Source organism: Mustela erminea, chromosome 17 (genome assembly GCF_009829155.1).
Source record: "Mustela erminea isolate mMusErm1 chromosome 17, mMusErm1.Pri, whole genome shotgun sequence".
Classification (NCBI taxonomy): domain Eukaryota; kingdom Metazoa; phylum Chordata; class Mammalia; order Carnivora; family Mustelidae; genus Mustela; species Mustela erminea.
The window spans coordinates 18,514,623-18,532,120 of NC_045630.1; the positions used below are offsets into that span (position 1 = coordinate 18,514,623).

Genomic DNA, 17,498 nt, shown 5'->3' on the forward strand with positions numbered 1-17,498 from the left:
TCCCTCTGAGCAGGAAGCCCAATGCTGAGCTCGATCCCAGGACCCTGGGATCATGACCTGAGCCGAAGGCAGGTGCTTAACTGAGCCACCCACCTGGATGCCCCTTAAATAAAGTATGATTTTTATTCTCACAAAATACATTTGATTCCAGAAGCATTTTGCAAACATTTCCTCATTAATATAAATTGCTCTATTGAAGAAGGTGTTTTATTTTGTCTTCGCTTTTAAAGTGAAAAATGAAGCCAAGAAAAGATTGAGAGGTATGCTTTAAAACTCAATGAATGAGGAAAAAAAAAATGCCTACAATGATGGCTTTATCATTATTATTATTATTACAGTTGTGGGTGTAAAGCATACATATATACATTGAGCACTCATAAATCACTTAGGAAGTGATTCTCAACCATTGGAACAAATTGAAATTACTTATGTAGATTGGACCCTACCACAAACCTCCCTCAGACCCCGGGGTGGGGGGTGGGGCACAGCCTTACGTTTTGAAAACATTCCCTATGTGAGTCTACCATTGTGAGAATTTAAAAGTCACTGTGTCACGGCCATAGAGAAGGATACTGCAGAAGCTGACAAGGGATAAAGTTCCAAGGACGGACTGGTCTGGCGTCTGAGCATGCACAAAGATGGAGAATACGGAGATGAAAAAAGATGCTTTGAATTTGGGGGAACATTGGTGACATTGGTGAGAACAGTGACCCTGGGCCACGGGGGTAAAAACCAGATTATAAAAGTTTGCTTACCCTAATACCCACCCAACAGAGATTTGAGGAATCCTAAACCAGAGACTAAATGGAACATAAGAAAGTGAGCGGGGAGTACCAACTTTAAAACAGGGCTTCAACCTGGGGTGCATATTCTCTCCCTCCTCCAAGGGGTCCATGAATAGAATTTAGGGAATGAATGAACTTGGGAGTGGAAAAAAGATTGCATCTTGATTTTCACTCACCTTTGAAATGCGGCCTTTCCTTCTATTACAGTTGTAGGCATCGCTTTTCCCTAATAGAAGCAGCACCCGTGACTCTGCCATCGGTGAAAATCACGGCTATTTTAATTTTTTACTGAAGTAGAGCTGACACACAATGTTACATTAATTTCAGGTGTACAACATGGGGATTCAACGACTCTACTCTTCATGCTGTGCTTCCCAAGCGTAGCTACCATCTGTCACCATATAACCCTATTATAGTATCATTGACTATATTCCTTATGCTGTATCTTTCATCCCTGTGAATTATTCATTCCATAACTGGAAGCACGTACCTCCCACTCTCCTTTACTCATTGTGCCCATCCTCCCCGCTCCCTCCATTCTGGCAACCAACCGTTTATTCTCTGTATTTATGGGTCTCTTTCTGTGGGGTTTGTTTGCTCGTTCATTTTCTTTCTTAGACTTCACATACAAATGCGATCACATGGTATTTGTCTTCCTATGACTTATTTCACTCAGCATAATATCTTCTAGGTCCATCTATGTTATCACAAATAGCAAGATCTCATTCTTTTTGTGACTGAGTAATATTTCATTGTGTGAAAATTTTTACTTAAATTTTAGTTAAACATACATTGCAATACAGTCTTTCAGGAGCGGAATTCAGCAATACCTGGTGCTCATCACAAAGTGCCCTCCTTGATACCGATCGTCCATCTGGACCAACCCCCACTCACCTTCCCCCATCAACCCTCAGTTTGTTCTCTATTGTGAAGAGTCTCTCATGCTCTGTTTCCCACTTTCCTTTTCCCTACCTCCCATATGTTCATCCGTTTTGTTTCTTAAATTCCACATACGAGTAAAATATGGTATTTGTCTTTCTCGGACTCATTTTACTTAGCATAATACAGTCTAGCTCCAACCACATCATTGCAAATGGCAAGATTTCATTCTTCTTGATGACTGAGTAATATTCGTGTGTGTGTGTGTGTGTGTGTTCATATATCACATCTTCTTTATCCATTCATCACTCAGTGGACATTTAGACTCTTTCCATAGTTTGGCTATTGCTGATAATGCTGTTATAAACGTTGGGGTCTATGTACCCCTTCAAATCTGTATTTTGTATCTTTTGGGTAAATACCTAGTAGTGCAATTGCTGGTAGTTCTATTTTTAACTTTTTGAGGAACCTCCATACTGTTCTCCAGAGTGGCTGTACCAGTTTGCGTTCTTACCAACAGTGCAAGAGGATTCCCCTTTCTCCACATCCTTGTCAACATCTGTTGTTTCTTGTGTTCTTAATTTTAGCCATTCTGACAGGTCATAGTGGTTTTGATTTGTATATCCCTGATAGTGAGTGATGTTGAGCATCTTTTCATGTGTCTGTTAGCTATCTGGATATCTTCTTTAGAAAAATGTTTAGTCATGTCTTCTGTGCATTTCTTAACTGGATTATTTGTTTTTTGGAGGGGGTTAAGTTTGTTAAGTTCTTTATAGATTTTGGATACTAACCCTTCATCAGAGATGATGCTTGCAAATATCTTCTCCCATTCCGTAGGCTGCCTTTTAATTTTTGTTGATTATTTCCTTCTCTATGCAGAGGTTTTTTATCTTGATGAAGTCCCAATGGTTCATTTTTGGTTTTGTTTCCCTTGCTTCCAGCAATGTGTCTAGTACGAAGCTGTTATGGTTGAGGTCGAAGAGGCTGCTGCCTGTGTTCTCCTCTAGGATTCTGATGGATTCCTGTCTCACATTTAGGTCTTTCATCTGTTTTGAATTTATATTTTTATACCACATCTTCTTTATCCACTCATCAAATGATGGACTCTTGGGTTACTTCCATGTCTTTCCTATTGTAAATAATGCTGCAATAAACATACGGGTGCATACATCCTTTTGAATTAGTGTTTTCATTTGCGTTGGAAAAATACCCAGTAGTGGAATTACTGGATGATATGGTAATTCTATTTTTAACTTTTTGAGGAACTTCCCTACTGTTTTCTACAGTGGCTACACCAATTTATACTTCCACCAAAAGTGTGAAAGGGTAAAGTAAGTAAGAAGAAGAATCAAGGCAAACCAAAAATCCTAAGAGCTGATAATCTACACCCTCCTCCTCGCTGTTGTAATTCTCCCCACTCTCCTCCAACCTTGTTCTACCTCCTGTGCACTATTCCCTTCCCTGCCCATAGAGTTGTCTCAGGTAGAATAACAGTTAGGCTCTTTCTAACTGAATAAAGCCACTGGACAGCAGAGGAAAAAGACATTATCATACAGTACTCTCCAGATGCCAGGCCCCAGATGGGGACTGTTCTGCACAGAGCATTTACAAGACCCCAGGGAACTGGGAAAAATAAGACAAGGTACTAAGTATGCTAAAAACTAATATATCCAATTTGGAAGAAAGTTTTTTTATTCTGAAATTATGGCTTTTTTATATTTTTTTAAATTGAAATATCCTTTTATCAAATAGTACTGATATTAGATTGGTTTTGTATTTTAATATTCTTACTTGGCAGCATAAAGTATTCTAAGCCCTGTGCATATTCCCTAATTTTTAAAACTATTTTTATTGCTCTATGAAATAAAGATGGCTGGGAAGTGTTACCTTATGCATTTTGTTTTATTTACTCCTCTCTTTTTAGAGATGAATTCCAAACAAGGCAATGTGACTTCCACTCCAGAATGTGGGGTTAGAAGCACAAGCATCCAAGTCTGGTTTTAAGACCTGGGTTTGACCCCTGGTTCTGCCTTTCTCCACTTTGTGACCTTGGGCAAGGAACTTGATCTCCCCAAGCCTGTTTCCTGTAAAGTAAGACTTTACAGGACTTTCAGGACTTTACAGGACTTTACAGACTTTCTGCCTTTCTCCACTTTGTGACCTTGGGCAAGGAACTTGATCTCCCCAAGCCTGTTTTCTGTAAAGTAAGACTCATTTTTACCTTATGAGATAAAGGATAAAAAGAGATAATGAACATAAAACCACTTTACATATTACCAAATAAAGTCATTATTATTTCTATCATCACCATCATCATTTTTACTATTATAACTAAATATCCCATGGTTAAGTGGCAAAAGTTAGCTTCCACATTTGGGCTGACTCCCTGTCCAGTGATCTTCAAACTATCACTTAGTGAATCTATGTTGGATTGTGTTTTCAAATTAGCTCAAAAAATATTAACCACTTATTTAATATTCCTGCCAAAACTGTACAATCTGACTCTAATCATGAAGGAACATCAGACAAACCCTATTTGAGAGACATTCTAAAAAATAAGTGGCCTAAATTCTTCAAAATTATCAGTCATGAAAATCAAAGAAGGGCCAGAAAACCACTCCAGATGTATGATTCTGGATTGGATCCTAGACCAGGGGAAAAAAACAAAACAAAACAAAACATTGCTATTAAGAAAAAAACACCAGTATGGGAATAATTAGCAAAATGTAAGATCTATAATTATATAATAGTACATCATTATTAAATATCCTAAGTGAATATTCTTTTTAGAAAATATATACTGAAGCATTTAGGAACAAAGGGGCATGATTTCTGAAACTTGTTAAATAGTTCAGAAAAATTTATATATATATATATAATTATATTTAACATATGCTTGGCATAATTTCTAGGTAATTCCCTACTTGGGACTCTCTTCTATGAAAAACCTGTAATTTCTTATTGTCTTTTATTAAATGAGACCTAGCAGAGAAACTGGTAATTTTTTGTATTCTTCTCACACACCATTAAGAACACAATGCTCATTATCCGTGTTGCAAATGAATTTTTACAACTTAAACAGAAGATTTTACAATTATTCTTACTGAGTTTATCCCTATGAAATTTTATGTTTCTATACATATGGAGAGAGAGAGAGAGACAATGATAGAACAAATTTTGCAAAATGTTAAATGCACCCATTCCATGTAAGGCACTATGTCTGCTAGTAACACCTGACATTGGGTAGGACTTTACAGTTTACAACATACTTTCACATGACTTCCCATTTGATTGGGTTCCCACTGAATTCTAAGTGAAGTACAATGAAGCTGTGGTTTTGGGGTATAGGGTGGGGAAGAAGGGCCTCAAATTTTAACCAGGAAGGCAAGAACTCATAAACAGTTTTAAAATATCGTCCTCCTCGAATGCTCTTCATGTTTACCATTTTATCTTGTAAATACAAAGGATCTGGTCTGGGGCCAGACGTGACAATGATACGATTCTTCGATCCCTGCTCACTTTGATTCAGAGAATACAGTTGGCGCACAGCAAGGTTGTCTGACTGTGCGAGGTACACCGAGGAGACAGAGAGCCCATGTCTCCGCTCAGGTACCAGATCTGAGGCTCTCTCCTGGAGTCGAGTGTTCAACACAATTGCTCACTGTGTTTAAATCTCTCTCTCTCCCTCAATGAACCGGTTTGGTTCTGCTGAGCGCACACTGTTGAACTGGACAGTTTGACGGGACTCAAGTAGGGCACTGTGCAGGATTTGATTAATTGTGGCTCCAAATCCGTTCTCACTTATTTACAAGTGCTTTCCAATGTGACAGAGGCCAGAAGCAAAAAGATACATTTTCCCGGTTCTACTTAGTGGGTTGTAAGCCATCTTCCGGCTCCTTTTTCTGTTTTCTGCAGACAGAGATTTATTTCCGTGTTGTCAGCACCCAGTCCCCACCTTTGTGGATGTTGAGAGATGTTTAAAGGGGCCGCCGAGATCACCAGACTCCGCATTCCACTGTGATTCCCCAAAACACCAGCAGTAGCTGCTGCTTAATGCTGTCTTTCTGACCTCTAGATCCATGCCATTATGTTGTGAAAGTCAATGGTTGTAGCCTCTGGCTGCCCTTCTCAACAGGAGCAGAGGTCCTCATTTCTCTTGTTGATCAGTTCTGCAATGTCCTGGGGGTCATTCTGGAGGCTTAGCCTAGAACACACTCCTTCTACCTCTTCCAATAATTTTGGAAGCACCAAATCTCCTATATTAATCCCACTTCTGTTTAAAATACCTAGAGTAGTTTCTACTTCCTGAACTGAACCCTGACTGGTGTTTCCCTGTCTCCCAGATATGAGACAGACTACAAGAGGCTACAGTGACACAGTAGCTTGAATGAAACTCTCATACAATTACATACAATAGCCGGGATTTAGTGCACTTGATCCATGGACCCAATGCTGACTTTGGGCCTCTAGACTCTTTCTCTCTTAGATTACATGGTCTTAAAAGAGACGGCACCTCTGCCCAAACTAAGTAAAGGTTCCTAACAGTAACAAGGTTCAAAAAATAGTAAATTTTCAATTATTCCACTGCTTTTTTTCAGGAAATTAAAGCAAACTTCCCTTCATTATCAGTTCATTGTTTTACTTCCTAAGGCAAAAAAAAAAAAAAAAAAAAGAGGGCGTTTCTTCAGACAGAAATGAATACAGATAATGTTAACTCTCCAGATTCAATAACGATGAGTAGGGGTAGAAAAGACTTCGCAGGAAATTTAACCAGAAGCAGGGGCTCAAAACCTAAGTATCCATAAACAAATACAATCACTATTTTACCTCTGTAAAGATAAAAGGAGAAAAGATAGGTAGATAATGGAGAGAGTTAATATTTATTGGACATAAATGGCTCTTACTCAATTTTCACAGCAAACATAAAAGGCAAGTACGTTATTATCACTATTTCCTGGGTGAGGAGACCGAGTCTCAGCTGAAGTCATTACTCAAGGCCGCGGAGCTACTAAATATCCTGACTCAGCCAGAGGCACAAGTATCCCAGCCCGGGCTTCTGGAATGCCAAAGTCTATCCCTTCAACCACTTGCAAAATAATGCAGCTCCCCACAAGGTGAACGATTGCCAATATTTTTTCCACTCCCCAAAAACAGTGTTTTCTAAGCTGAAATAGACAACCATTGATTAAACCCAGCAGCCCTCATTAATCAGTCTCTTGAGTGAAAATAAAACAGCAGGTTCCAGCGTTTTTATTCTTAGCTCCTTTAATAGGAAGAAGGAGAGGAAAAAGGAAGGAAATAAGCATCCAGACCCAAGATGACGGATTCAGATCCAACCTCCTGCCACCCTAGCCAGCAGCCCCTAGATTTCTTCCCACGTACCCTTCCTCTAGCTCTACAGCACCAGAACTCCTGTGCCTTGGCCCTGAACCCCTGCAGGATCTCCATTCTCTACAGATAATGTATTCCTCCACAGTGAGAAGAGACCATACAATTTCATTTCCCTAACCTTGACAATGAGTTTTCCCACAAGAGCAACTGGCTAAAATTCTCTGGTTAGAAGAACAATGGATCTGCCATGAGAGCCCTCCTACCTCCTCACCTGCCCTTGCTGTCCAGGTGGCGCCTGCTACTCCTGATTACAGTGCCAAGGTTCAGACACTCCTCCCGCCACCACACACACGGCCAGTGATTCATTCATAACTGTCAGCCAAGCCTTCACTGCTCACTGTTGCAAGAAGAATTTGTGAGTCTCTGGGAGTTGTAACCTTCCCCATTTTTCTCTTTTGCTGATAAATTCTGGAGAGCAGTACGGACAGCAGCAAGACATTCATCATCTTGTGGGGTGTGCAAGCAGCTGGTGTGACATTCTCAGCCAATATAACTGCAAGCTGACTTTAATCATGGTCTGTTGATCTCAGCTTCCAGGAATATTGCCTTGATACATCATTCTCTTCCTTCTCTAAATGCTCCAAGGAAGGCTTTCTGAGTTTCACCATCTAAACCCCAGGGAGGAAGGAAGAGGGAATTCGAAGAACTGTTATTCCCTTTACGAAGGTAACTGGAAAAGAGTTGGATCTTAAAAGTCCACAGACCTTGAAAGAAGACAATTTAAGCTAAAATCTGAGCACACGAAAGTATTTGCAAATGTTAGGAAAATCTGTGCCAAACAAATGTTCCATCTTGCTGAATTTCACTGATTTCTTCCAATAATGTTCACTGAGTATTTTCCACATTTTCTAAGAGGATCCTTGGATTACCAATAAAGCTAGTTCCTTTTTATATAATTAATGGCAATCTGAATTCGAGCCTTCCTCAAAATTTTACTTTCTACAAAACTAGAACTCAGCTGATTTAAACATCACTCCATGATAATTACAACTTTTGATTAAGTAGGGGGATGGCTCAGAAATGGTAAATTGTTGTCCCCTACATCTGATAGGCTACTAAGACCCCCCTGACATTTGCATTTGGCCATGTGTTGAGACCAGTGGCTCCAAATATTTTACAGGTGCACCTCAATTAAAAAAAAAAAAAAAAGTTACACATGCTCCCTGTATGCTAAGCAGAAATAATAGGGACCGAGGCATGTCTAATGGCTCAAATACACAAAAGTTTATTTCTTGGACCTGTAATAGCCTGAGGTGGATGTTCTTCTAAGTGAGTGGGTCCCCCCAGCCAGGATGCAAGCTCCTTCCATCTCCCACCTCCGTCATCCATCCCCACCCCGGCCCTGCCCTGGGTCATGTTCTGCATCTACGCCAGCCAAAGAGCTAAGACTACAAAGGAGGCATGCCTGCTTCTCAAAAGCTTTGGTCCAGAACTGACATATATCACTTCTGCTCACCTCCCACTGGGGAGAAGTGGTAACAGCTCCTTCTGAGGGGTGGGAGAAAGTTGTCTCTGGCTGAGCAGCAGCTAGAGCTACAGCTACTCCCAGCTGCAACCGTATGATCTGGAATGAAGGACAGATTTCAGTGAACAATCGGCTCTCTGCTACAACTCCCGGTTTCTTCTTTCTTTCATTTAGTCATTCTTATTTATCTCTAAGTGGTATGCCAATGTGTATATATAAAACACATGGCGCTAATATGCAGATTATAAAGCATCCGTGGGGGCGTCTGGGTGGCTCCGTGGATTAAGCTGCTGCCTTCAGCTTAGGTCATGATCTCTGGGTTCTGGGATCAAGTCCCACATCAGGCTTTCTGCTCGGCAGGGAGCCTGCTTCTCTCTCTCTCTCTCTCTCTGCCTGCCTCTCTGCCTCTTTCTGTCTGTCAAATAAATAAATTTTAAAAATCTAAAAAAAAAAAAAAAGCATCCGTGGAAATAGACGTTTAAGAGGATGAGAAAACAAGTTTAAATAGCAATTTTAAATGTTCTTCCTGCAGCCCATTGGATCATCCTATGCATCTCCTGGTCGATTCACACCCAAAATTCATGGTTCAAGACTCTAGAAGGTCCTGAGAGTTAGCAAGTGTTCTTCTAGCAGAGTCCTAAGAAACGAAGGGCATCACCCTCCCCCTAATCTTTCCTTCTTTAGATGGCAACTCATACCCAGCTACTCAAGACCCAAACCTAGAAATTTATCTTCTTCACTGCCCATATCCAGTCCCCAGCTGGTGCTGTCTACTTACCTTCCCAACCAGATCCAGAATCCCCACTTATCTCCACCACCATGACTCCCACCCAATCCTAGACACTGTCCTCTCTTATCTGGACCTCTATAATAGTGTATTGTCTTGCAAACGCACCCTCCATGGAATAGCTGGTATCATCTTTAATACATGTAGAAAAGGTTCAATGACTACCCTACAGATTCCCCAGTGGGCTGACACACGAATAAAATGTAACATCCTCATACAAGCTTCCAAGGCAGAGCAAGAACTCAATATTTCTTAAATACTGTTAAAAGTTATATGTATAGTAAAAAGAGGTCTGAAAAAATATACACCACACTGTAGTTTAGTGTTAATTTGCTCAGTGGCATCTTTTATCATTGAAAACAAAGTTATTTGCATTTTGTAAAGAAGAAGAAAGAGAAGGAAACAGGAGGGAAAGAAAAAGAAATGAAGGCTATCTGCTTCCATGTAAATGACCAGATCCAATTATTTTTATTACTATTTTCCCTCCTAATTCAAGCAGATTCTAGCCTACAGACCTCGCAGGAGGTTAGCAGCAAGAACAAATAGAAAAGATACTTCACTTCCCAGCTTGCTTTTTCCCCCCTCCCAAGAAGCAAAGGCCATAGAGGAGAATCAGAATCTCATCAGAAAAGAAGGGCGTTAGAGGGAGAATGGGGAGGAATTTCCCTGAACAAAAGGACTGGCCTGCGTTAGGGAGAAGAGAGACAGGTCAAAGGGATCTCAGAGGAAAAGGTCCTCTACCACCCTGGGGAAGTTGGGAGATTGGGATTCACCCTGGGCTCCCAGATTCCTCACGGGTTTCCGCGTTCCAAGTGCCAAAGGGATCCTGCGGGCCCAAAGTGGCAGCCATCTCCGTGGAACCAGTAGTGATAATTGTTGTACACAGTGCTGGCCCTGTATAAGACTCCAGAATCTTGACATGAGCTCATGGGAAATAAGAGAGGTTAGCTCAAAATGGCAGAGGCTAAATTTCCTGACAGTCCAAGGAGCTGAGTGTCCAGAGCCAAAATTAAGTTGATCTACAGAAACAAAGGAAAAGGATACTTTTCATTTGTGCCCTGAGATTTATATCTACTCTCTTCCTGTATGAAACCATGCAAAGGATTTATCATCTTCATAAATTAGTTCTGATTCAATGTCATTACTATAATAATGTCACTCTTACTCATGTGCATTCTAATATGCTTTCCTGAGGCAGGAGGGTGGGGTAAAAGGGAAAGGAGTGGAATTATGCACAAGGCTGGTATTGTCCCGACAATGTGTCTCCTACATGGCTATCAGGTGGTATCCCTTTTGGTGGGCAAAAGACTGAGAACCAGTGTTCTATGCCTGTCTCATTCTGACTTGATTAGAGTTTGTTGTTTGCATCCCTGACCATGGCTGCTATAGAACCTTGGACATAAGGAGATGGCATAGCACAGCAGGTGCCGGACAAGAGGATCTGCCAGGGAAAGCTCTGCCAGCTCAATAAGCTATGTCATACGGAGCAAGTTTCCTAATCCTTCCATCTTCTCCTCTGGGGATCATACCATTCTCACTCCGCGGGGTTACTGGGAAGATCAAATGTGATCACTTTAAGGTACTCAGCACAGTGCCCGTCACGTGGTAAGCTCTATTAACGGCAATTGATATTACTAGCCTGTATTGTGGTGGGCATTTAAAGATGCTGACTGAATGAATAAACAAATGACTTATCTCAGGGTATTAAGAGCAGAAAATTCCTGAAGAAATATGGACTTGGCCAGGTGATCTCCCACTTAGGTGCTGCTCTGAGACAAATGTGGCCACACTTTGTTTTTGCTACTAAAGGACATACCTCTGGGCACACACTGCATGTCCCGAGGATGTGGTAAGGTACGGGACGGAGTACACGGTCTCACTCGGTGATCAGTCACTGACATTGGCAAGAACTTTGGCCACGACCAAGAATATACTTTGTCATCTATTTTATTCCAGAAAACGCTAACAGCCTTCTATGGGGATCCATTCGCAATTTTGGCCTGAAGTAGCATTAGAGTTAATCAATTTCAGGAATAATGGGAAATCAAGTAATATGTATCCTTCTAGGGATGTATTTAAAACAGCCCTCACCCAACAACTTAGCAGAGCGAACAGTGGGACACTGGCCATTTTAAAATGCTCAGATTTTAAGAAATGGTGTTGATAAATTCCTTTCCAAACATTCTCTAGGAAAGCTTCTGCAATGAAAGAAAAATGACGCATGTATGTTGAATGGCTCTGTGTGGCCTTCCCACCAAAATTCAAAGCAAGAATCACAAACATGTCCTATTTTCTCAGATCTTTGGGCCTTGGTTCGCGCTGTTTCCTCAGCCTGGAATGTCCTCCACGCCCCAGCTCAAGCTATCCCAACCACGCCCCTAACCCTAGCAAATCACAGAAATATAGCACAGAGGTTAATAGCACATTTCAAATCCCATCTCCACGTTTCCCCAGCGAGGTGACCTTGGGCAAGTTATTTAAGTTCTCTGTGAGTCAGGTTCCTGTGGGGATGATAAGTGAACCTAACCTAACAGGGTTGTTGGATAATTAAATAGGTAAATATATGGAAAATGCTTAGAACAGGACAGTTCATGGATCATAATGAGCACTTCATAATTGGTGTCATTCTTAACCTTCAAATCCTAGCTCCAGCTTTAAACCCTTGGGAAGGCTGATTCCCCCAGGCAGAGGGCAGAGTTATACACTTTCTCCTGCATGCTTGCCTTCGTCTCTACTGTAGTGCACATCACATTCGATTACAACCACGGGTGTGTGTATGCCTGCCTTGCCACTATGCACAGATGCACTTTACTTTGAGTGCTCTCGTGCTCGCTTCGGCAGCACATATACTTTACTTTGAGTCTCTAGGCCTTCCAACAGAGCCATGAACATCACAGCATCACAGGTGCACGATAGATACAAGGTTAACATACAAATGCATTAACTAAATGTTACTGAAGCTTTTTGAGTTTCTCACGCAGTCAGTATATTCCCGTCCTTGCGTGAAACTGCTGAGTGATTGCTGTTGCTGCGTGTACCTCTAAAGCCAAATGAGGTAAGGTTCTGAGGTGCCTGAGAGTTTGTACACTAATCGCTGGCATCATAAAACTTTATCATTAGCACCATTAACAGAGTGGACTGATGTGATCAGGGAGTCAGCAGAAGGACTTTGCCCAGCACATGGCATCTCTCGAGATAAGCTTTAACATTTCCCCCAGCTGCTTCCCAGCATTGCATTCCTCCAGTGCTGCTGGGACACGGGACAGGTCACAGTTCCGAGGGCTGATGCAGGAGTGCTTAGTCACAGTCTATCCGCCAGTGGGAAAAGACTTTGGCAGGAATATGATCCAAGAAGACGCTGAAAATAGCAAGTCTGTCGAAGGCCAAGGGAACTTCCTCTTGTGAAAGTGGGAAAAAGGGATGGATGAAAGAAGCGGCTTCCTGGCAGAGGGAAAAAACATCCTGTCTGAGCTGGACTGAGAGAGAGGAACCAAGGAAAGTTCTGGCTGCCTGGGGAGAGCAGGGAAAGCACCAGATTTGGAATCCAAACAATCAAGTCTTAATCCTTCCATCTGGTAAGATTTCTCCTCTTCAAAATGGAGAATGAAATGAAGAAAACTGTAAAGCACCATAAAAACGTTTAAGACATGATTTGATACAGCTGGAAAAGGCTCCTTCCTATACTGATTCCTAGAAGGGGCTCCCACCTGAACAGAGGCCTGGGCATTTTCACCTTAGAGTAGAAAGAGAGGTCTCTGGCTCCTGTTCATTTAAATTACAAAGTATTAAAGAAGTCTAGAAGGATAATACATTTCAAGGCTTCCTTGGAATAAAACTTTTTATTAGGAATCTGCTTTTGCTTTCTTGTTTTTTGGGAGTTTTGATCAGCATAGCTTTGAGATGTATGAAACTAAACAGTGTGATTTATGTAGTTTTCTTACCTTAAGAGCAAACACTTACAATGCAAACAGCGGCATGTTTGGGAGCTGGCTGCCTCTAGCTAGCTAGAACTGATTTTGCACAAGTCCTCCCAACCCCATGTTTTGTGACATCACATTGGTAGCTTGAAATTAGCTATGGTGGGAGTATTTCACCCTGGCAACTGACAAATGCTATAAATTAGAGGGGTTTTTTTCCTCTCCGAAAGCTGGCTGGCCAGCACACCACTCACTGAGCCCAAAAGGCCTGAAGAGTCCCACAGCCATCACTTTCCGTGCCAAATGCCACAAAAAGATGACTGCCACTACACACACAAATATTGGATGGGAAACATTACAGAGATACAGCACTATGCAGATAGAAACACAAGGTGAAAAACCTTGGTAAATTGTACATTCCTACCACACAAGGTTCGGACAATGAGCTGTCAAGTTGGTTTTTTTTTTAAACCAACAGTAACTGTTACATGCCAGGGAATTTTGAATCAGCCTTCTCTGGAGCCACAGATGAATATATTCAAAAAGACATATTACAGCTGGAATTCAAACATCTCGATGGCACACTAATATAATGATGGAATAACCCACTTGTCAAAATAGGTGATCTGTCATTTGTCCCAGCTGAACAAATGTAGTGTTGCATTTATAATCCTGTAGTGGTCAATGAATAATAATGGCCAAGTGAATGAACAGTCTTTGTTTCCTCCTACATGTTTTATGTATTCTCTTAACATTTAAATGGATTGCTCCTTCTCTTCTGGAACTTTAAACATTATGCTATGTTCCTAAGGCTGGCAGTTGTGATAAGTGAAGCACAGATTAGGTGCTTGGTGGCTCTCAGAGGCCTTTTTCAGAGCACATCCTGATGAATGCTTACACATACCCTCTAAAGTAAGGCACACTCATTTTCAGAGAAGGAAAAAGAAGTTCATCATGCGGTGGAGAACTGTGATAAGAGTTGTGGACTTAGCACCCTATTGTCATCATTGCTACTGAATATTGGAAGTGGAACATCATAGCCATCAACTCCACCGCCACTAGAATGATGACCAAACTGCCCCTGCTTCTTCCCGTCACTCTTACTGTTGGACATCTCAGGACAAGAGCTTGTCTCCTGTCCATATACTAAGTCTCACGTCAAGATTTCAAGTGAAACAGCATCTGGTCTTCTTTTGGCTTCTGCTATAGGATTAAGATCCACCATCTAGCAAGACCTTCAAAGTGGTGGTTCCCCAAACAGAATAGAGTTGATTCTGGACAGCAGATATTATTATTACTATTACTGTTATGGGCATCTATCCTATTCATGGCAGCGTATTATCTTTTTTGAGTCTCCTTCCTGTATTTGGGGGAAAAGTCAAATCATGAGTCAACACCACTGCAACATACAAGTCAGAATGCAATCTACAATCTTAGGATTCAGGCACACGGATTAGTTCCTGCCCTTCACGGACACCACCATAAGCTACTGATTCAGAAGTAAGCAACAAACGGAAGGAGGCTCTACATGGACCTTCCATCGTTGTGTCTTTGCTGGTGAGGGCGAGGCAGAGGTGTCCAGTTTTTTTGTGGTGACTGTTCCAGAGGGATTGCGATAATATCTTTCTGACATAGAAGCAGCAGCCATGGAGCAGCAGGAGTTTCCTATCAGATCTGTGGCTTGGTTTGGGGTCTTGTACCCCAAGAGTTGCCCTCAAACTCAGTTTTCCAGTGTATTCAGCAGTGCTGGTATCCACCTTATACTTTTAAAATAAAATGCTTTTCCATTTATTCAGCAAGAGTCAGCCTCTGTTGCTTCGAGAACTCTAACACAGGAACTCTAATACGATTATTTTTGCTATTTCTCAGGTATGGAAACCGAGCTTCAGGAGGTTTAACTGCCGACAATCACAAAGTTAGTCAATGAGAGAGCAAGGCTCTGAACCAGGACAATCCCACCTCTAAATCGGAAGATTTAAATCCCGAAGCCGGGGCGCCTGGGTGGCTCAGTGGGTTAAAGCCTCTGCTTTCAGCTTGGGTCATGATCCCAGGGTCCTGGGATGGAGCCCCACATCGGGCTCTCTGCTCAGCGGGGAGCCTGCTTCTTCCTCTCTCTCTGCCTGTCTCTCTGCCTACTTGTGATCTCTGTAAAAAAAAAAATAAAATAAATAAAAAAATAAATCCCAAAGCCCACCTCTAAATCAGAAAGATTATACCACAAGACCATAAAACTAGTGAATCAGAGTTGAGTTGTTGCTGGGTTTTTTTTGAGGTTAAAATGATAGAAATATATAGTCTTACCTGAAGTTCTGAAAAATAAAGTGTTATAGCAGAGGCCACAACCCCAATCTTCTGACCTGATGTGCTTTCCTCTCATCTTCATAACCCTCCCATATTTTTGCTTTCTATATTTTGAGATGAGTTTTTAAGCGTCATTGAGTTTAAGAATATTATACAGGGAGGAGGTCACCAATTGTTTCTTGCATCCCACAATTTCCTTGTGTAGTAAACGTCCATCTTACAAAAATATATTCTTTTGTAGCTCTTTCAGCAAGAGTCTATTTATAAATTATTTATCAGAAAACTCCTTTATTTTTTCCTCATTCTTGAATGACAGTTTAGTTGGATACAGATTCCTACGCTGAACATTGTTTTTCATTAACACTTTGAAGATACTATTTCATTGCTTTCTAGTGTCTGTTGAGGCTGATAAAAAGTTTACTGTCAATCTACTTGGCCTTCGTTTGTGATTAATCTATTTTTTCCTAGTGGTTAATCTATTTATTTTTCTTTAATAGTCAGCAATAGCAGTCCATGGTGAGATTTGTTCTTAGTTACCTTGCTTGGGATATGCTTTTCACTCTTAGGACCCTTATCTTTCATCATTCTGGAAAACTCCATCTCATGACTTCTGGCATTGCCTTACCTCTGCCGGGTGAACTGCTAGCTGTCCTCTAATATCCACTCTTCCCTATTTCCTTTGGGAGAAGAACTACCACTTTTTTTTTTTTTTTTTCTGGGAACACAGAACCTCTCCCTGCCTCCCTAATGGGTCTGTATTAGGAAAAGTGTTATGTGCGTCTTCTTGATAGTCCTTTTAAAAGACACAGGCAAGACATGACTCTTTCCCTTCCCTGCAGTACCCCCCACCCCACCGCCTCCACCCCTGTTTAGGATGCAGACCCAAGGACCGGAGCTAAAGAAACCATGTGGGATCCTGAAATAGAAGCCACAGATTAAAATAACGGAGCTGCTCACCAGCATCTAGACTGTTATATGAGAAATAAATCTCTACCTTTAGGCCTCTATATTTTAGGGTCCTTTTTTTAAAGCAATTTCTATTATATCTTAGCAATTGTACGTCTGTTCTCTCTACTCCCTTTCCTTATGCGTCCCTTCGTATGTGTGTATGTGTATGTAGGTGGGTGTGTGTACACGCACACATATGCACTCGTGACCTCTGTTTAACCTCCATTTCTCTTATTCATGTTCTTATTTTTCTCCCTCATTATTTCTACATACTGCATTCTAGATGAATGTCTTAGTTCTTCTTTTTTTTTAAATTTTATTTATTTATTTTTACAGAGAGAGATCACAAGTAGGCAGAGGCAGGCAGAGAGAGAGGGAAGCAGGCTCCCCGCCGAGCAGAGAGCCCGATGCGGGACTCGATCCCAGGACCCTGAGATCATGACCCGAGCTGAAGGCAGCGGCTTAACCCACTGAGCCACCCAGGCACCCTCTTAGTTCTTTTTTATAGTTCACTTGTTCACTTCAGAAGTCTAATGCGACATTGAATGGGTCCCTTCGAATTTCTAATGTCAGCAAACATTTTTAATTCTATACTTCTGATTTGGTTCTTTTTCAAATAAACCTGCTCTTTTTTCATAATAAGCTGTTCTTTCAGTCCATTCCTTCATGTTTTTGACATTCAAAAGACACCTATATCATAACCTCTTTCAGATTTTTTAGGTTAGCTCAGTTTTGGGGTAACGAACTTTTCCTGTTTATCTCCAGGTTCCCCATCAGGATGATTCATTTCTTCATTTGGTTTGTAATTTTTTACTATCACTTCATCTTCACCAGATAAAATGCAGAACACCTGGTTACATATGAATGTTAGACAAACATTTTTTTAGTACACGTATGTCCCATTCAACTTTTGGAACATACATTTCTTAAAAGTGTTCATTGATTATCTGTATTTTTATTTATTTTTTTTATTTTTTTAAAGAGAGAGTGCCTATGGGGGTGGGATGGGGACAGAGAGAATCTCC

At 41.2% G+C, this 17,498-nt stretch overlaps 1 long non-coding RNA gene across 1 annotated transcript; it reads right to left on the reverse strand.

Moving 5' to 3' along the window:
- Positions 1 to 6,995: 6,995 nt before the first annotated feature.
- Positions 6,996 to 13,298, reverse strand: LOC116576731. Its single transcript, XR_004280262.1, has 3 exons — positions 13,249 to 13,298; positions 8,512 to 8,619; positions 6,996 to 7,663 (listed from the first exon to the last, which is right to left on the reverse strand). It is a non-coding gene; the product is annotated as an uncharacterized LOC116576731 (long non-coding RNA).
- Positions 13,299 to 17,498: the final 4,200 nt, after the last annotated feature.